At 38.7% G+C, this 21,940-nt stretch overlaps 1 long non-coding RNA gene across 1 annotated transcript; it reads left to right on the top strand.

The window, feature by feature from the left end:
• Positions 1-362: 362 nt before the first annotated feature.
• On the top strand, positions 363-20,702 carry LOC139356852 (uncharacterized). The gene is made up of 2 exons (XR_011609320.1): positions 363-13,001; positions 18,619-20,702. It is a non-coding gene; the product is annotated as an uncharacterized lncRNA (long non-coding RNA).
• The last annotated feature ends 1,238 nt before the right edge of the window (positions 20,703-21,940 follow it).

Raw genomic sequence — 21,940 nt, 5'->3', positions numbered from 1 at the left:
CCTCGTGCTGGCTGGTTTTTCTGCTGTCTGTCTGTCCCAGCCTCGCTCTTCTGGAGATTCTGCTTGCTAGCACCTCTACCTCGTTACAGAATGTGTTTCTTTAAATGGTGATTTTCATCAGGAGAGTCTTTTTCTTCCCTGAATGGCTCTCCAGTTGCTCATAAGCAAAAACCTGGACTGGAAGTCAGTTTTGGTTTCATCTTCTCACCTGCTGAATTCTAGCCTGAACTCTCCCTCTTTGACTCCTTGGTCCAGTCAGTTCACATCTCTTGACTTCAGTTTCTTCATCTGTAAAGAAGGAAGGGGAACATCACACACCGGGGCCTATATTGGGGAGGGGGGAGGGGGGAGGGATTGCATTGGGAGTTATACCTGATGTAATTGACGAGTTGATGGGTGCAGCACACCAACAAGGCACAAGTATACATATGTAACAAACCTGCACGTTATGCACATGTACCCTACAACTTAAAGTATAATAATAATAAATAAATTAAAAAAAAAAAAAAAAGAAAATGGGTTGGGGCAGATGATGTCAAAGTTCTTTCAGACCTAAAATTATATTACCCTAAGGATAATTAGAACAAATTCAAGACAATGTTTTATGGCTAAAAAGAGAAAACACTTTTGTACCAATCTAAATTAGAATTTGCCTCGCGGGAGACAATTTAGCAAATCCCTCAGAGCACCTCTCTTAACTGTAAATGAAATGACTAAAATAAGAATAGAAAAGAAATTCTGTTTTTCCCCATTGCCTTAGCAGGATGCCAACTTTTGACTTGTGCCTTTGGATATGGTCAGTGGCTCCGAACGCGTATTCAGCCTCATAATATGCTAGCCCAGGTGCCCACCAGTGCAATGGCCGGTCACCTTTGGAGAAGAAACATTACAGAAAAATAATTACAGTCTATCATCTTTGAAGCTATTCCAATTTCACAGGGGGTTCTGTTTTCTTCCCATTAAACCCAGCTGGTCATTTTAGTTGATCAAGTGAACAGGCATCATTATCTTCAATTTTAATTTATATGAGGCATCCACTGAAATTGACCTCTGTGGACAATTACAGATTCACATAGGAAATTAAGATTAGTGAGTCCCTCAGACCTATTAGAGGCTGATGAGCATGGCCTGATCTAAAGGTAAGTAATGTTATATTTGGGGGGAAATTTTATTCCAAGGACTGTGGGACTGTTCATCTGGGAATGTCTGCCCATCCTTACCTGGCTCTTGAAATCAAATGTAACACAGATGACTTTAATAGGAACACCCTCATTAATGTTGATTGCTTTGAAAACGTAAGAGGAAGAGGTCATTTCTGAGGTGACTATGATTTACTACAAGCTGATGTGTGTACTTCAGAACATTGGGATCAGATGCTTTATACAATCAGAAAATGACCTTCTGTGTTCTGTGTTTAAAGCTTCTAAGTTAATAAAAGCACCCTGCCCTGTTGCAATTGTTCAGTAAGAATATTAGGCTTTAAAGTTATTTTTGAAACAATCAGTCATAACGTGGGAGCATAAAGAGACTTTAGAGAACATATAGTTCAACACTTTTTTTTTTTTTACATTGAGAAACGAAACAGATTGGAGAAGTCACTTGTGTAAGACCACATAGAATGTCAGAGCTGATGCCAGAACGTACATCCCCACCACATGACGAATTATTTTACAACACATACCCTAGTCTTTGGAACTGAACATTTCTCGCTTGTTTACGCACCCTGCTCTATCTAATCATGTTTGTCACCATGTAAACTTAAGACTTACAAGAGATTCACCTTTGCCTCTTGGAGTCTTCGAAATGGTGTTTTAGAGACCAACCTTCTCAATCTATACCAAGTGATAGTGTGATAGCATGGTTGATTTCATCTGTTAGAATCTCAGAATTTTGGATGACCTCTAAAATTGGTGACCAAAAAAATTTGGATGATTTTTTTTAAGGGTTGAATGTTACTTTATTTTAAGGAAGAAAAAAACGTGTTATGGGGGCTTGTTTGGATTCTAATTTGTATACACATGGAGAGGAAATGACATGTTGTCACAAAACAGTTTTATAATTAAAGTATTCTTGCCCCATTCTGGATTATTTCAACACTGATGAGAAATTCAGACAAATTGGTTCACATGAAAAATAGTTTGTAGAGACCTGTGGTAGCAGTGGGAACTGTTACAGATATCTGGAAGTGCATCCTCCCAACAACATAACACAGTCTCCATCCTGATTGAGCAGAACAGTTTGCTATGTCATACATACATGTCTTACAGAAACCAAATCTGTTTCTTTGGAAAAATTAACTTACACTTCTAGTACAGAGAGAAACCAATATTAATTTTTCTTCCATCTACCTGATACTGTACACATCATAAATAGGGCCACGGTGCAGAGGTATAAAGAAGCAGAAAGAATTTGAATAGATCTTACCTTCCAAGACAGTGAAATGTTATGCCCATTTTGGCGCTAGGAAAAAGGTATGAGGTGAAATCAATTTCTACCTTTATTTTTCTGATCACACTCAGGGGCTTTGCCTCCCAAAGAAAATATGTATTTTACAACCAGCACCAAATGATCCTTTTTAGAAATGACCACAGGTAACATCTGGCTGATACATCAAATATGTAGTAAAAATAATCATTTTTAATTAACTAAAACCTGCTCAGGAGAGAGTCAGAGGAATATCCATCTGGTCAATTCACAATAGGACAGATGAGGATCAGGATGTTTAATGCAATATACGTGAAATACTTAGTGACCTTACAATGAACTAAAACTTTTTATTGGGAAAAAGAACACAGATGAGGAGGAAGAACTGGAATATCTAGAAAGGACAGACCTGAAATTTGATACTTTTAGAAGTACATCTTGTAAAACAGGTAGAATATAAGAAACCTAGGTCGCATGGCATTAGTTTCTATTGTCCAATGACAGGGAATATTTTCAATTCATTTGAACAATAAAATAAGTTTATTCTTTATTCTGGAGATTGGTAAAGAGTTTTAAAAAGCGATAAGTACCTTATAAGAAGTGATTATAAGTAAAGCTTAAAGGAACTGGGATTATTTAGCCTGAAGAGAAGATTAAAGGGTTCTTAATGTCTGACAATCCCAGGAAAAGTTACTTCTATATTAGACTTTAGGAACACGTCCTATATCTCCTCTGTAGAAGAAGAAATGAAATTTATGCTACACGTGAAGTTAAGTTCTAGGTAAGGACTCCCTGAATGGACTAGAATGTGTTATTAAGAAGGTACATCTTACTATTCTCAGTAGTAGACTTGTCTTTGTGTTTGATGGTTTAGTTGTGCTGCCAAAAAAAGTGTTTCTCAAATGGAATCACTGGAAGAATTATATGAAACAAGTCTCATCTCTACCCCCAGAATTTCCAATTCAATAAGTTAGCTGTAGAGCCTGAGAATTTGTATTTCCAACAAGTGCCCAGCTGATGCTGATGCTGTGCTCTGGGAACCACACTTTGGGAACCACTACATTAGAAATCTTTGCACTCAATACCTGGATTCCAAATTAAATGTGTCTATTAAGCAGTAAAATTCACCAGCTGCAGCACTTCTTTATCATGAAGCTCTAAGATGAATGTGTATATTTTGCTGCTTTTCATAGCCAAGAACAGGAGAGGGGACAATGGAAATGACATTATCCCTTAATCCTTTCACACTAGGCAATGAACTTGATTTCACTTTGGGCTTAAAAGCAAGCTTTGGAGCCTAGAATAAATTAGATGAATTTAGAATCATTGTCCATAAAATCTCCAAAGGATTTTAGCAAGCCAAGATTGTAAGATTCAGCTGTATTTGATTCTACCAGTCTGGAATGCTATAATTTTTGGTGATTTATATATAATGTACTTTAAAACCAAGACATATTTTAACAGAGCCCATTCTTTAACTTACATTTAGAATAGATAAGATGTTCTAGGGAATGGTATGTTTCACAGATACTTGGCTTATTTTGAAGGTACTGTGTATATGGTCTCTAGAGCAAATGAAAATGTTAGTTCCTTGGTCTTTTCCACATAAAAGGATGTTTTAAATTTGTTTTTTGCTTTGTTAAGTGTTTGCTTTGCCAGTACTATAATGCACTTAGGCACAGTTCTTAATCGTAAGCAACATAACTCTACCTAGTTTAAGCAAAAAAAGATACTTATTCTTAAAGCATGCTGTCTTACAGAATATCCAGGATGGCCAGATAGTGGAGAGTTTTATTAGGCCATTCTTGTATCGCTATAAAGAAATCCCTGGGACTGGGTAATTTATAAAGAAAAGAGGTTTAATTGGCTCATGGTTCTGCAGGCTTTATAGGAAGCATAGTGCTGGCATCTGCTCAGCTTCAGGGAGGCCTCAGGAAACTTACAATCATGTCAGAAGGTGAAGAGAAAGCAGGCACATCACATGGTGAAAATAGGAGCAAGAGGTGGAATGGGGAGGTGCCACACACTTTTAAATGACCAGCTCTTGAGAGAATTCACTATGGCAAAGACAGCACCAAGCCATGAGGGATCTGTCCTGATGGCCCAACCACTCCACTAGGTCCTGCATTCAGCATTGGGGATTACAGTTCAACATGAGATTTGGGCAGGGACAAATATCCAAACTACATCAGAAATAGAGGCAGCTAGGTAAGAATAATGCTCAAACCACTCTTTAGAACTGCTCTTAATCACTTCTTGGCCTTTTGGCTAAGATCAAGTGTAGACCTGATGGTACTGCCTCATTGGTACGTCTCAGGGCACTTGATACCAGAACCCCCGCCTTTGCCTTCCTTGAAAGTTGGGTTTATCACAGTGGCCAGAGATGAATTCCTCATGTTGATCTCTTGAGTATCAAGTTCCCGTCTGGTTATGTCTGATTGTTACAGTGCTGGCCACATCCCTGTACCTTAGCTGCACAAAAAGCTGAGAAAGCAAGTTTTGGCTGCCTTCTTGGGGAACAGGGCATATCGTGTTCAAAAGGTAGTGGACGGTCAAGTGTCACAGTTGTCAACTACAATATAACAAGGTGGCACTGGAGAGACAGTTAATGCTTTGTGTTAAGAAAGAACATGTTGCCCCTCTACTGTATTTCCATTTTCAGTTAGTCTCTAAAGCTGAACACTGCAAAGTTGCCCCTTGTTTCTTGGTCCCATGTAATAGGTCCAGAGAAGTCCTATGGAGTCCTTTTGTTTAAAGAAAATTGCACTCTCACCAGCAATATATGACAATGCCCTTTCCTCCAAATACGTATGCTTCTGTTTATTTAGACAGCTATTGACTTCCTACTGAGAGCATGATGAAATTCTTTCTACTTTCTTTCCCTTATCTTCCTTCCAAACTCATCTGATTTTTGATGTCAGATAGCTTTTATAACATATTCTTGAGGCTTGGAAATATACTTATAGCTCTATTACATGATTTATCAGCTTTAATAATAATATTCTGTTCTCTACAGATGAGAAAATCAGCATACCTACCCACCACCTTGTCCTCTTCTTCAAACTTTTGCTATATACTACATCATTAGAGTTTATAACATCTAAATTCTGTTCTGTGACCATAATCTCCACAATTGTTTTTGTCTTAGTTGCAAAGTTAAATGCAGTCAACACTCATATTCTTTTCAAAGTTTGGCCTCTAGTAGTTTCCTGAAGAAGGGCTTTGGGACTACATTCCCTGAGTTTTTGCAAGTTCAAAAATTTTATTTTCTTTACACTTTAGTGATTATTTGGCCATGTACAGTTCTTGGATCACACACTTTATTTCGTTGAGGACCTTGTATTATTGCCCCAGTGTCTGCTAGCATTGAACACTGCTGTACATAGTAACAGCCTGACTTAAACTTTTGCCTCAGTCCAACAACAGATTTTTCTTTCAATGCCAGTAACCTTAATAAAACAAGATTCAAGGCTGAATGTTTTGTATCAGTTTTTCCTGGGGTTCAGTGTACCCTCTTAGTCTACAGATCCAAAACATATTTCTAGAAAGTTACTTTGAAGTATATCTTTAACAGTTTTCCTTTTTATTACTATTTTTTAACTTTTCTTCAAGATGCCAGTTATTGCACATGTGTCCTGTCTAGCTATTGCTTTCTCTAGTTCTGGGTTTTTTTTTTTTTCCTACTTCATTTCATACTATTTTCTATTCCTGTCATCCTTTTTTCTTGCAGTGTTTTCAGCACAGTCTGGTTGCTTTCAGTGAAATGTTTGTTTTCTGAGCTCTACCAAATTATATTTCATTTTCTATTGTCTGGAATTATCGTCCCTGAGCTCTTGTATATTTGATATGAACTCTTGTTTTATAGATACGGTAGCTTTGTTTCAGTTGTTTGTTTGTTTTTAAGACTTTGGCAATATGTTTGCCCCACATTTTCATCTACTTTATGGAAACATTTTTCTTGGTGAATATTCTTTGTCTTCTATTTCCCCCGCTATTTGTTTTCTCTTATTTTCTTGGATTAGTTTTGCATAGATGCTCATTTTTTAATGAGATAAGTTTTTTCTGGACCAGGTACTGGCAAGAGGTTTGTGTGGAATAAATGCTACATCTGTCCATGTTCTAGGCTGGCAGGAATTCTTATTGTTCACAGACACATACATTCTTTATGACACAGGATTATGTATTTGAGTGAATTATTTTGGCCTTAACTGTCCCTCACCACCAGAGATTAGCAGCTTTAGGGCTATTCACAATGCATTTCTTTTCTCTGATTCTGCCTCAATAACAGGCTGCTTCCTACAGATATGGAGTTGTCATATGCTTTCTCTGTTAGCTCCACCTCTCTCGTTTCTCTTCAATGCCAGATTGGGTGCAGGGAAACCTGCTGTCAGCCCATGCACCTATCCCCATTGATTTATAGAAGTTCTAGGCTTGTCTTCCTGGAGGATGCCACCTGTTTTGATACGCTGCTTTTGCCTGAAGCCAAGGAGTTGGAATTTGTATACATGTTACATTTGAATAGGAAGATTTATGTTTGGAATGCATACAAATTCTGATTCACATTGAAACAGTAGTAGACACAACAGCAACTTTAAAACTAAAGTGCTAAGAAATGGGGATGTTAAGTGGCAGTTCCTGAGACATCTGTTGTTATTCTGTATTTCTCCCTCAGATAAAACTTGTACCCATTGAAATGTGGAGGGGAATAATTAATAAAATTGGATCCGGAAAGTGCCTGACGTGTAGAAACTGAAAAGTTCTAGTTAGTCTTTCTATCACCATGATGAGATACTACAGAAAAATTGTTAACACAAATGTAATTTTTTAATGAGTATAAGCATGCTTTTTCTGCTTTAGTTTTACCTCCTGGGCATCTTTTAAGCTCATCACTGAGCAACATCAGAAAAGAAGATTTAAACCCAGAAGCCATCTCTCACTTTTCTGACTTAACTTTAACAACTGGTATAGAAACCAGTTGTAGAACATTCTTTGTATCGTTCTTATAAAATGATTGCCTTGTGTCTCTTTCTGATTCCCCTTCTATGGCAGGAAGGTTGCAAGGCCAGGGGGAAGTGGAGAGTGAGAGGAGTCTACGTTAAGTAGTTCTTATAAAGCAGAACTGGCAAAGGGGCTCTAACCTGGAGCTTTGCAAGTCTGGAACTCAAGAGTGAAGAGAAATCTGAATCAATAAGGGGCTCTAAATGTGTCAAAAAAGGCACAAGCTTGGGGTGAGTATAGGGAGCCAGGATTTAGGAGATTGCAGAAGAAGGAATTAGGGGCCAGTGGCAAACAAGTCAGGCAGTGGTGGCCAAGAACAGAAGTCTGGTTGGCCTGTGTATCCTTCCTTCATCATGATGGCACACTAGGCCCAGAACTTGTAAATGGACAGGGACAGAGCAGATAGTCTTGTGCTAAGTTTATTTCTCTACATTGCTTTTCTGCCCACCTTGAGTGGGAGCTCTTTGAGGGGTAAGCCTGTTGTAACCAGCTTTAAACTCCTTAAAGCATCCAGCCAAATATCTTAGAGAGTAAGTCCTCCAAATGTATTTGTCAAGCAGATTTAAAAGGTAATTATCATTTGGGATTAATACAGGGAAGATGTATAAAGTGAGACCCAGTCCACAAGATAAGCATAAATATTAGTGTCACTGAGGTAGACAAAAGTGCAGCTTTGCTAGTGAATTAAGTTTCAAAGTAAATGTGTGAAACATATTTTTCGAGGAGTTTTCATAAAATAACCACACCTGAAGTTTGATATATATGAATATAGGAGGGGGCTACAATTTACCAATAGCTTTTCTATGTTCAGACTGCTAAAACCTGCTGGATACATTGCAAATGTATGAAAAATGGTTTACTTTGGGGAAACAATTTTTATTCATTAAGCTGTTTGTTTTGATAGATTAAAAAGCACATATCTTTTTAAAACCAATGTTTATTTCATGTTTTGAGTGGGAGCAAAAATAATTGCAAGTTTGAAATCTTTGAAATATGTTTTAATGCTTTTAAAATGATTAAAATGTGCCAAATTTACCCACTGCTTAAGTCATTCCAATGTTGAAAGTTTGTTTCGGTTTCCAAGCTTCATGGAACTAGGTAATATGTTACTGGATTATGTCTTTTAAACTGCTGTCAGTGTCTGTATCCTGGTGGACTGATTAGAACTTTTGACACACCTAGAGTAAGATTTTGCGAAGAGGAGATATTACAGTTGTGTGAATGCTTGTTTTGAACTTTTAAAAAAAATGGATGTGGATTTTTTGAATATAATAGAATTATGCCAACATGATCTCATAATGGCATTTCAGTTGGTAGATTTAGTATGCATATACCTGGTATTTATGCTAAGAATTAGTTTTCAAAAAATCCTGACTGCCTTTCTAATTTAAAAGATATTCTTGTTTTGATGAGACCAGGTATTTAAAAGGTTTGAATGAGGCCTATAAAATTCAGACCTAAGAACAGGTTCCAGTGTTTTGTGAGTGCCTACTGACATATATTGTAAGTTACTGGGAGTTCATGGAATTGTAGAATTCCTTGGACACATATTTGCTAACTAGTAGTTCATAATTTATTGCACACTTCGTAAGTGGTGGGCACTATGATTTAAATATATCAGCTATTTGTTCCTCGCAACAGGCCTATGAAGTAGGTATGAGTATGATCATCATTTTATAGATGAGTTGATGAAGCTAGAAAAATTAAAATGCTTTGTCTTAAGACCATGTATATAGTCAAGATTTGAGGCCAGTTATTCTGGCTCCTGTGTCTGTGTTTTTATCTGCGATGAGCTAGGCATTGTTTTGAGATGATGCTTTTGCACCGCACTTCTAAGAAAAAGAAACTCACCAGAATTACAGAATTTCAGGGGGTAAAAAGAGACCCCTAAAGGTCATTTAATCTAAACATCTAGCCAATGAGCATGTTCTTAAGCAGTCTGTAGGCTGCTTTGTAGATGGGGAGAAATAGCAATGAAGTGGAATCTCTATAATGAGCTGTTAAGGGACAGAAACAATGCCCTCCTTCCAGGTTAAACATGTTATATCAGGCTTTTATTATATTTACTGCTGGGTCTTAGGGTCTGGGATTCGGCCCATGTTATTTCCAAAGCCTTATAAAATGAGCTGTGATACTGCAGGTTTCTACCATTATAGCTGTAAATACAAAACACACAAACACTCAAAGGCATCCACCCAAGTATAAAATTACTAGGGAAATAGCAAGGATGAAAAAAACGAATTGTTGGGCTTGGGAGATAATTACTGGTGACCTTGGTCTGGCTAGATCTTGATAGGAAATGAGAGTAATTTCAGGGTCAGGGTGAAAGTTGAGTAGAGATTTGTGAAGGTCAAATGGTGTAGAAAGATTTCAGATGGTGCAATGACTTGCGTAAATTATTATTTGGTGGAATGAGGGTGTCTGTGTACTTGATGCTTCTAAATTTGTTGAAAGAATAAATGTAGGGAATAAAAATCTGACAACTATATCAGAGATGCCGTCATAGATATCTTTTCCCAAACTTTTTCAAAGTAGAAATAGTATCTTATTTGTATTTGTATCTTCGGTGCTGTGTATGTAAGTCTTAATATGACTTGAATTTATTTGTATGTAAAAAGTGCTCTGTGGGTGGAGGGGAAGTCATCAGGAGGTTAAAGCTTCATACAAGAGGTCACGCTTAAGTATGACTAGGGATTTTGTAGGTAGAGAATATTGGTTGTACTGTGTGTATGTGTGGGGAGGGGCTGAGAGAGAGGCGGCAGTGGGGGATGTGATTCATCCCCATTCCTGTTTCCTTTTATGTGAAAGAAAACAATTAGGATACCACTCCTGGTTTCTCTTTCAGTCATGCTTCCTGTAAACCAAAAATAAAATCCTAAGCTTCCCAACTGACTGAATGGCCCGCATCTGGGCCGGGGTGATCTCAGAGATACCTGAAAAACTGAATTCCTACCCACAAAAGGAAGGGAGGTTGGACACATCTCATTAAACCCCCTCCCTTTTAAGGTTTAGGCATAACTAGGCAGCATTAACATTAGAGATCATAAGCCTGACAAAACAGACTCTTTGTGGCAGTAAGATACCAAATTCCAACCTGATTCTGATATAACATCATATAACAAATAGCAGACCCTGAAGGAAATAAAAATGCTTTAGCCCAAAATGTATTTCTTTGGCATATTTTGAAATGGCCTTGCAAAGCTGTCTTTTGTGGGAGAAATTTGCATCTATAGAGAATCTCTGTTAATATGGCAGGCCTCTCGGGGATCTAGGAGAGATTAAGCATTTGACACTTTTTAAGGTACAAAAGGAGATATTCACCATACATTCTCTCTGAAGGCTGTCATCTGGAGGCTTCATCTACATGACAACCTTGGTCTCAACCCCCCCATCTTAACACAAATATTCTATTCTATTGACATCCTCTTTAGATGAAGCTTAACCAATTGCCAAACAGAAAATCTTTAAATCCATCTATGATCCATAAGCCCCATGATATGGTTTGGATCTGTGTCCCCACCCAACTCTCATGTCAAATTGTAATCCCCAGTGTTGGAGGTGGGGCCTAGTGGGAAGTGATTGGATCATGGGGGTGGAGTTCTTATGAATGTTTTAGCACCATCCCGGCTTGGTACTGTATAGTGAGTGAGTTCTCAGGAGCCATGGTTGTTTAAAAGTTTGTGGACCTCCCTACTTCTCTCTTCCTCCTGCTCCAGCCATGTGAAGTGCTATTTACCCCTTTGCCTTTCGCCATGATTGTATGTTTCCTGAGGCTCTCCAGAAGGTGAGCAGATGCCAGCATCATGCTTCCTGTATAGCCTGCAGAACTGTGAGCCGATTAAACCTCTTTTCTTTATAAATTATCCAGTCTCAGTTATTTCTTTATAGCAGTGCAAGAATGGACTAATACACGCCTCAACTTCAAGATACTATACCTCTGATATAGGAGGTAGAAAGAAATTATTTCGGCAGATAGTGAGGGCAACAGAGTCCTTGGAAGAGCTTCCCTTCTAACAATAAGCAGCCCCCAAGTCATTTCTTTTGTAATGAAGGGCAGCCTGAAAAATTGAGCTACAAACATAGATAAGCAAGCTGGAAGCTTGCACGGGGGGATACTGGCAGCTGTGTCAATAGAAAAGGGCTACCTGAGGGCCAGGCATGCCCAACATGGAAGCTCCATCTTCCTTTTTTGTTACTACATGTACAGTAATAGAGAAATGGGCAACATGGTGCAGCTCAGGCAGAGAACCTGCCTGCATAATAAAAGATTCAGGTGGGGGCAGCCAGAAATTCACACCCTATGCAAGTGGATACTTACTCCTAACCAGTTTTTCGCACCCTATGCAAATGGCACACCTGGTTCAACCAGTCTTTCATGCTCTATGTAAATCAGACACTGCCTCCTCACCAGCTCATCTATAAACCCCCCTGAATTTCACCATGGTTCCAGCAACCCATTTCTCTGGGACCCCTTTCTGCAGCAGTGAGCTTTCTTTTGCCTATTAAATTTACACTCTTAACCTCACTCTTTGTGTGTCTGCGTCCTTGTTCTCCTTGGCTATGGGACAGCAAACCTTGGGTGTTACTCTACACAGCAAGGCTGCTTCACCTCTTTAGGCTGAAACAATGTACACCTTTCATGTACAGATTTAAGATTTTACCTACAGTTCCTGTTTCTCTAAAATGTATAAAACCAACATGGAACCTGACCACCTCAGACACACTTTTGCAGGACCTCTTGAGACTGCTTCCTGGGCCATGGTCACACATATTGGCTCAGAATAAGCCTATTTAAATATCTTAGAGTTTGTTGTTGTTGTTGTTGTTGTTGTTGTTGTTGTTGTTTTTGGTTAACATTTCCCAGTGAAGATGGAGTGATTTATCTTGTTGACTATAGGATAAGGAACTGGGTGTTTGTATGTTGCTCAAGTCTTTCCTCCACCCTTTTCTTTGTAGTGAGCCTTTCCTTCATTATCAAAATTTAATAATGGGGACCGGGCACAGTGGGTCACACCTGTAATCCCAGCACTTTGGGAGGCTGAGACAGGTGGATCACCTGAGGTCAGGAGTTTGAGACCAGCCTGGCCAATATGGTGAAACCCCATCTCTACTAAAAATACAAAAACTTAGCTGGACCTGGTGGCAGGCACCTGTCATGCCAGCTACTTGGGAGGCTGAGGCAGGAGAATCACTTGAACCCAGGAGGTGATCTTGCAGTGAGCTGTGATGGTGCCATTGCACTCCAGCCTGGACAACAAGAGTGAAACTCCATCTCAAATAATAATAATTATAATGGGGCAGGGAAATGTACTTGGGGGAAGCTTGCAGTTGTCTAGTGCTTTCTGCACCTGGGTCGATGGGTCTGTAAAGTTTTGGGTATGGAGTATCAGGAAACCCATTGCTACCGTATATTAGCCCACAATCTTCAAAATCAACTTTATTGGTAATAAAGGCATTACTTGATTCTATCTGCTTGCTTTTTTGTTTTGTCTCAGTTTATTCTGAATTTGGAGAAGGTATTGAGCTGCTTCAAACACCAGCATAGCAGCCAGAGACAGGCATTCTTGGAAGAGAAAATGGTAAGTGCAAAAATATGTAGAACTGAGAATTCATAATGTTTTTGAGAAGTAGTCAGAATTCTGCATGACTTTAAGAAGGACCATGCTAGAGAGGATAATTGAGGAAGGTTTAGTATTAAATCAAGAAAGGAATAGTATGACATTTTAAATAGTTAGACTTTATTTCTTTGGACTTTGTGGTTATCAACATATATTTTGGACAGCCCTAGAAGACCCTAAGAACTTCCTAGGGGATTCATGAAGCCAAAATTGCATTCAGATAATACTAAAACATGATTTACCTTTTCTACACTTGTTCTCTCATGACTGTGCCAGGGAGTGTCCTGGAGACTACATGATTGCAACAGATCAAATGCAGAAGCAGATATGAGATTTCCACTTCTACTATAATAGAATAAGCCAGTCACTAAAGAGATTTGTGAAAATGTAAAACAATGTCATGTCTCACTAGTAGGGTTTTTTTTTTTTCCATTTGAAATAAATATAAACCACATAAACCAAGATCTTTGGTGCCCTCAATAATTACTAAGACTATAAAGAGGTCCTGATACCAAAAAGTTTGAGAATGACTACTATAGACAATGGAGAGCCCTTGGAGGTTTTATATCAGGGAGTCAACACAATTTATACTAGATACCTAATTCTTTAAAAGTTACAAAGAATGGCATACCTGGTGTTGGCAGAAATGTAGGAAATTGGTATACCTATGTTCCAGTGGTAGGAAAATGAATTGATACAGCCTTTAAGAAGGGTCTTTTGGCAATAAAAGTGCACAACCTGGCGAAGCATGGTGGCTCACACCTGTAATCCCAGCACTTTGGGAGGCCGAAGTGGGAGGATCTCTTGAGACCAAGAGTTTAAGATTAGCCTGAGAAACAAGACCCTGCCTCTAAAAAAAAAAAAAAAAAAAAAAAAGTAAAAATTACCTGGGTATGGTGGTGCATGCCTGTGGTCCTAGCTACTAGGGAGGCTGAGGCAGGAGGTTCACTTGAGTCTAGGAATTACTGAAACTATTCCAAATAATTAAGGAGGAAGGATTCCTTCCTAATTTAGGCTTTTTAAACAATTTTATTATTATTATTATTTTATTTTATTTTTGCAATGGACTCTCGCTCTGTGGCTCAGGCTGGTATGCAGTGGTGCGATCTCAGCTCACTGTAATGTCTGCCTCCCGAGTTCAAGCAATTCTTATGCCTCAGCTTTCTGAGTAGCTGGGACTACAGTTGTGTGCCACCACACCCAACTAATTTTTGTTTTTTGTAGAGATGGGGTTTTGCTATATTGGCCAGGCTGGCCTTGAACTCCTGACCGCAGGTGGTCCACCTGCCTCCCCCTCCCAAAGTGCTGGGATTACACACATGAGCCCATGTGCCCAATGTCTTCTTAACTTATTCTATGAGGACATTGTCATTCTGATACCAAAACCTGGCAGAGATAAAAACGACGAGAACAAAAAGACAACTTCAGGCCAATATCCTTGATAAACATTGATGCAAAAATTCTCAAAAAAATACTGGGAAACTGAATTTAGCAGCCACTCCAAAAGTGTATCCACTATGATCATGTAGGCGTTATCCCTGGGATGCAAGGTTGGTTCAACATACACAAATCAATAAATGTGATTCATCACATAGAACTAAAAACAAACAAAAACATGATAAGCTCAATTGATGCAGAAAAGTCGTCAATATCCATTCACATAAAAAACTCAATAAACTAGGTATTGAAGGAACATACCTCACAAGAGTAAGAACCGTATGTGACAAACCCACAGCCAACATCACACTGAATAGACAAAAGCTGGAAGCATTACCCTTGAAAACCAGCACAAGGTTGCCCTCTCTCACCCCTTCTATTCACCATAGTATTGGAAGTTCTGGTCAGGGCAATCAGGAAAGAGAAAGAAATAAAGGGCATCCAAATAGGAAGAGAGGAAGTCAAACTATCCCTGTTTGAAGATGGCATGATCCTATATCTAGAAAACCCCATTATCTCAGTTCAAAAGCTTCTTAAGCTGATAAACAACTTCGGCAAAGTCTCAGGATACACAATCAATGTGGAAAAATCACTAGAATTTTTATATGCCAACAACAGTCAAGTTGAGAGCCAAATCATGAACAAACCCCCATCCACAACTGCCACAAAAAGAGTAAAATACTGAGGAATACAGCTAACTAGGGAGGTGAAAGATCTGTACAAGAAGAACTACAAACCACTGCTCAAAGAAATGAGAGAGGACCCAAACAAATGGAAAAACATTCCACGCTCATGGATAGGAACAATTGGTATTGTTAAAATGGCCATACTGCCCAAAGCAACTTATAGATTCAATGCTATTCCTATCAAACTACCAATGGCATTCTTCCTGGAACTAGAAAAAACTATTTTAAAATCTATATGGAATTGAAAATGAACCTGAATAGCCAATGCGATCCTAAGCAAAATGAACAAAGATGGGGGCATCATGCTACCCAATTTCAATTTCAAACTATGGTACAGGGCTACAGTAACCAAAACAGCATGGTACTGGTATGAAAACAGACACATAGGCCAATGCAATAGAACAGAGAACACAGAAATAAGACCACACACCTACAACTATTTGATCTTCAACAAATCTGACAAAAACAAGCAATGAGGAAAGGATTCCCTATTCAACAAATAGAACTGGAATAACTGGCTAGCCATATGCAGAAGATTAAAATGGGACCCCTTCCTTACACCATATGTGAAAATGAAACTCAAGATGGATTAAAGACTTAAATGTGAAACCCAAAACTATAAAAACACTGGAAGACAAGCTAGGTGATACCATTCAGGACATAGGCAAAAGCAAAGATTTCATGATGGAGACGCCAAAAGCAATTGCAACAAAAAAGCTAATTAAAGAGTTTCTGCACAGCAAAAGAAACTATCAACAGAGTAAACAGACAACCTAAAGAATCGGAGAAAATCTTCGCAAACTATGCATCTGACAAAGGTCTAATATCCATCAGCTATAAGGAACTTAAATTTACAAGAAAAAAAAACCATTAAAAAGTGGGCAAAGGATATGAACAGAGAGTTTTCAAAAGAAGACATACATGTGGCCAACAAACATACAAAAGAAAGCTCAACATCTCTGATCATTAGAGAAATGCAAATCAAAACCACAGTAAGATACCGCCTAACACCAGTCAGAATGACTATTATTTTTCATTTTATTTTTTTAAAAAGCAGATGCTGTCAAGATTGTGGAGAAAAAGGAATAGTTATACACCATTGGTGGGAGTGTAAATTAGTTCAGCCTTTGTGGAAAACGGTGTGGCAATTCCTCAGCGCCTTAAAAGCAGAAATATTTTTCAACCCAGCAATCCCACGACTAGGTATACATCCCAAAGAATATAAATCATTTTATCACATGCATGTGAATGTTCATTGCAGCACTATTCAATAGCAAAGACATGGAGTCAACCTAAACACCCATCAGTGATAGACTGGATAAGGAAATTTGGTACATAAACACCATGGAATACTATGCAGCCATAAAAAAGAATTAGATTATGTCCTTTTCAGAGATGTGGATGGAGCTGGAAGCCATTATCCTTAGCAAACTAACAGGAACAGAAAACCAAATACCACGTGTCCTCAGTTATAAGTGGGAGCTAAAGGATGAGAACACATGGACACATAGAGGGGGACAACACACACAGGGACCTGTCAGATGGTGGAGGTGGAGGGTGGGAGGAGGGAGAGCATGAGGAAAAGTAACTAATGGGTACTAAGCTTAATAGCTAGGTGATGAAATAATCTGTACAACAAACCCCTAGGACAAAAATTTACCTATGTAACAAACTGGCACATGTAGGTTTATTGCACAAACCTGAACTAAAAAGTTAAAAATATTAGGCACTTGTGGTAGCACGTGCTTGTGGTCTCAGCTACTCAGGAGGCTAAGCGAGGAGGATTGTTTGAGCCCAGGAGGTTGAGGATGCAGTCAGCTGTGATCACATCACTGCACTCCAGCCTGGGCAACAAAATGAGATCCTGTCTCAAAAAATTAAAACCAAAAAAAAAAAAAAAAAAAAAAAGAATGGGCAGATGCTCTGAATAGACATTTCTCAAAAGAAATGGCCGTACAAATGGCCAACAATTATATGAAAAAATGCTCAACACCAATAATGATCAGGGAAAATGCAAATCAAAACCACAATGAGATATTATCTCACCCCAGTTAGAATGGCTATTATGAAAAAGACCAAAAGTAACAAATGCTAATAAGGACAGGAGACAAGGGAACTCTTATACTCTTATACACTGTTGGTGTTTAAATTAGTAAATACAGCCATTATGGCAAATATTATGGAGCCTTCTCAAAAAATTACAAATAGAACCCCGTCTCTACTAAAGATACAAAAATTAGCCGGGCATGGTAGGACATGCCTGTAATCCCAGCTACTCGGGAGGCTGAGGCAGGAGAATCGCTTGAACCCAGGAGGTGGAGGTGGAGGTGAGCCGAGATCGCGCACCATTTCACTCCAGCCTGGGCAACAAGAGTGAAACTCCATCTCAAGAAAAAAAGGAAATACATACAATCCAGCAAACTCACTACTAAGTATTTATCCAATGAAAAGGAAATAAGCATATCAGGGAGATGCCTGTACTCCCATGATGATTGCAGCACTATTCACAAGCGCAAAGATACAGGGTCAACCTAAATGTCCATCAATGGATGAATTAAGAACATGTGGTAAACGTACACAATGGAATACTATTCAGACATAAAAAAGAATGCAGTTCTGTCATGTTTAGCAACATGGATGGAACTGGGGACATTATATTAAGTTAAATAAGACAGACACAGAAAGACAAACGTCACATGTTCTGACTTATATGGTTGCTAAAAACCAAACATTTATCTCAGTAAGGCAGAATAGAATGATGGTTAGCAAAGATTGGGAAAGGTTGGGGGTGGGGCAGGGGGAAATGAAGTAAGGTTGGTTAATAGGTACAAACACACAATTAGAAGGAATAAGTTTTAGTGTGTGATATACAGTAGAGTGACTATAGTTAACAATAATTGATTATATATCTCAAAATAGGTAGAAGAGTTTAAATGTCCCCAACACAAAGAAATTATACATGTTTGAAGTGATGAATATCTTAAGTACCCTAATTTGATCATTGCACATTGTAGGCATATATTGAAATATCACATGTAACCCATAAATATGCACAATTATTATATATGAACAAAATAAATTTTTAAAAAGAGAGAAAAGTGCATACCCTTTGGCCCAGAAATTCCACTTGTAGAATAAATACTATGACTACTTATTGTGGTATTATTTATAATGATTAAGAAATAGAAAACAACTTAAATACCCATGTTTTAGGTTTTGCCCATTTTGGGAATCACTTCACTGCCTGGGCCAGACTGAGCCTTAATACATTTCATTATAATGAGATGGAGAGTTCTACATTTCAAGAGAAAGAGGCTGATCAAAGGATCTATATGCCTTTTATTCTCTATCAAATTCAGCACCCAAATAATATTTCAAACTCACCTGCACTGACTTCAGGCATCCTCCTGAAGGTAAAAGTCTTTAAAATCCAAAACTGGTGGTGTTCCCTGAAGGGCCCAGGAGACAGCAGTGGTGGAGCAGTTTTTCATGGCCACACAGCTCGAAGTCTGTAGATTTGGGTACCCCACCTGGGAAAATTGTAAGTCTACAATAAAATTATTTTACATCTTTCTGTTGCCATATTTGGGATAGAAAAATAGGAATTTTCCCAAAACCTATTATGAAGACATGTTTCTTTTAAAAAATTCAATATGGTTTAGAAACTATATAAACCCCAATAAAAGATTCACAGAAGTGGCTCATTTTTCAACAGGGCAATTGTAGATTTCTCAGTGTAAGAACACAATGACCTTTGACAATATTAGATTTGTTCCCAAAAGAAGAAAAAGAATTGCATGGTCAGCACTGCAATTTTCAAGCTCATGTGAGATTTCCCTAAGAATCCCCAGCAATAGTCAATAATAAGGAATTAGGAATTGGTAAAAATTATGGTATGTAAATACAGTAGGCTCCTAGTAACCTCCAGAATGAGGATGTAGATATGATTTTATAGACATGGTAAGAGGTTTACAATATGATGTTAAATGTAGAAAAATTGCTTATAATAAAGATTATGCATATATGATTACATAATTGTTATATTTATATATTGCATTGGACTCCTCTGGTTATAGAGAACAGAAACTCAGCTTATGTCAAGTATTGAGGGGCTTTATTATTATTTCAATACATGGAGACAAGAGGGGGAATCGCAGCCATGCAATCAGGCTTCACAGGCAGAAAAGGAACGAAGTAATTACTTGGCTTCATGGAGCCTGAAACAGGCCCTACAGAAGTAGTGTTGCTGCTTTTTCTCATGCTCTTAGTGTAATCCAGCTCCATTTTCTGCATTCTAGTGGTTACATTACCCTCCATGGGTAACTGTTTCTCGGAGTCATGTCTTTGATTTCTATTTCTACCTCTTATGGCATATGTATCGTGCCTAAGGTATATGTCTACCAGTACTTACCTTTTTCCCAACTCCATTACTCTCTTCTCAAATTTATAATTCAAATTCTTGAGAGAAAATCTGGTCAAGCGAGTTAATATCTGTTTTCTCTGTTTGAATCACACCACTCAAAAGCCACTGTACAGCCTGTGGATGGGTTGTGTGAAATAAGGTTATATAGCATAGAAAACAGCTACCTACATTTAAGAAGTCACTTAGAGCAAGTTTCCTCAGCAAGAGAATGAGGATAGAGTACCTTGGAAGAAGGGTGTGGGCATGGTATGGCATTTTGAGCCTTGGACTGTTCATTAAAAATACATTTACATATGCATTTACGTGTAGAAAAAACTCTGAAAGATGATTTTTCCAGTACATCAGCAGCAGTTATCTTTAGGTTGAATAATTACAGATACATGTTAAAATTTTCTTTTTGCCTACTTTTCGTTTCTGATTTTTCTATAATAAATGTATAATAAGGAAATGAAGACTACAAGTAAAAACCAACAAAAATTAACAATAAAAGTGACTGAGATTGATGATGGATGGGGAAGGTCAGGGGAAAGGAACAGACAGTCTTGTTTTTGAAAACGGACAGTCAGATGCTGTGCCAAGAGCCTCTCATAGGGTAAGTTCCTTTCAGGAAACAGAAGACACTTAAAAGGAGAGGAGAGTTTAGTCAGAGGTGCTATGCCATTCAGTCCTTACATATATATCAGGAAACTGAGGTGATGGAAAATAATTGCCAAGACTCAAACCCAGGCCCTATGACTCCAAATTTGTATTTCTCCACTCCATCATACTACAAGCAGAGAGAATCAAGCAAGGCCACCAGGTAGGGTGTAGTAAAAAATGAAGTATGGGTTGAGCCTCCCTAATCAAAAGATCTGAAATGCTCCAAAATCTGAAATTTTTTGAGCACTGATAGGATGCCACAAGAGGAAAATTCCACACCTAACCTCATGTGATGGGTCGCAGTCAAAACTTTGTTTCATGTACAGAATTATTTAAAATATTGTATAAAATTACCATCAGGGTATAGGTATAAAGCATACATAAAACATGAATTTTGTGTTTATACTTGGGTCCCATCCTCAAAATATCTCATTATGTATATGCAAATATCCCTAAATCAAAAAAACAAAAACAAAACTGAAATTCCAAACACTTCTGATCCCAAATATTTTGGTTAACGGATACTCAACCTGTATTTAGAATTATTTTAGGAAACCTGACTGAACTGGCTTCAGCCAGAATGGTAATAGTCCTTGGCCTGCAGAGCTACGGCAATACAGAGAAGGCTTTATCCAGGGTCCAGTGAAGTGATCCAGGCCCAGTTTCTCTTTCCCCTTTTCCAGCTCTTCTTTCTCGGGCAGGCTTTCCTCTTTAAAATAACTTATCCCTTGCCTACAGCTCTCTGGGTGGCATGCTTCCTAGGCTGGATCTAGTAGGGGAGAACAGAGTGCCCATGTCTCACCATTTCCAGAGACAAGTTCACTCTGACTGGACCAGCTTAGGTCAGGGTCTGAGCCTGAACCAATCACAGAATGCAGGAATGTGATAGGCTTATTTGTTTAAGCCAGTTAACACCTCCCCAAGAGTGAAGGTGGGGCAGCTACCCCAAAGAAAACAGGGTTTCAGGCCCGGCGCGGTGGCTCACGCCTGTAATCCCGGCACATTGGGAGACCGAGGTGGGTGGATCACGAGGCCAGGAGATTGAGACCATCCTGACTAACACGGTAAAATCCCGTCTCTACTAAAAATACAAAAAATTAGCCGGGCGTGGTGGCGGGCGCCTGTAGTCCCAGCTACTCGGGAGGCTGAGGCAGGAGAATGGCGTGAACCCGGGAGGCGGAGCTTGTAGTGAGCTGAGATCCGGCCACTGCACTCCAGCCTGGGCGACAGAGCGAGACTCGGTCTCAAAGAAAAAAAAATAAAAAGAAAACAGGGTTTCATACCATGAAGGAGAGGAAATATTGACTGGGTAGCAAACAGCAAGCATCTGTTACAAGAGGAAACTAAAATAACTCAAGGAAGAAAGAGCAAGGGCCTGTGAACTGAAGCAGCATGGTAGTCAAGAGGGAAAGACAATGTGGGAGAAGGAAAAGGACTTCACGCGTTAGTTATGTTAAGAGGATTAAAGGAACAAGGAGGAGCTCGGTAACATTTTGAGAGTTTTAGCCTGGATGACTGTGTAGATGGTGATGAATTTGGCTGAGATGAGAAAATCAGAAGGGAGGCAGATTTTAAAAAGTGATGAGTTTCGTTTTAGACACATAAATTCAGGTTAGGGGCATGAAGACAACTTCAGACAATTTTTGTAGAGATCCCCATGTCTTATTTTTTATTCCACTTTCTGTATTTCGCAGACAACACATTCTTTCCTTTAC

Source organism: Macaca nemestrina, chromosome 10 (assembly GCF_043159975.1).
Source record: "Macaca nemestrina isolate mMacNem1 chromosome 10, mMacNem.hap1, whole genome shotgun sequence".
In the NCBI taxonomy this organism is placed as follows: domain Eukaryota; kingdom Metazoa; phylum Chordata; class Mammalia; order Primates; family Cercopithecidae; genus Macaca; species Macaca nemestrina.
The sequence above is the reverse complement of the archived record's forward strand: the minus strand, read 5'-3'. Positions and strand labels throughout refer to the sequence as shown.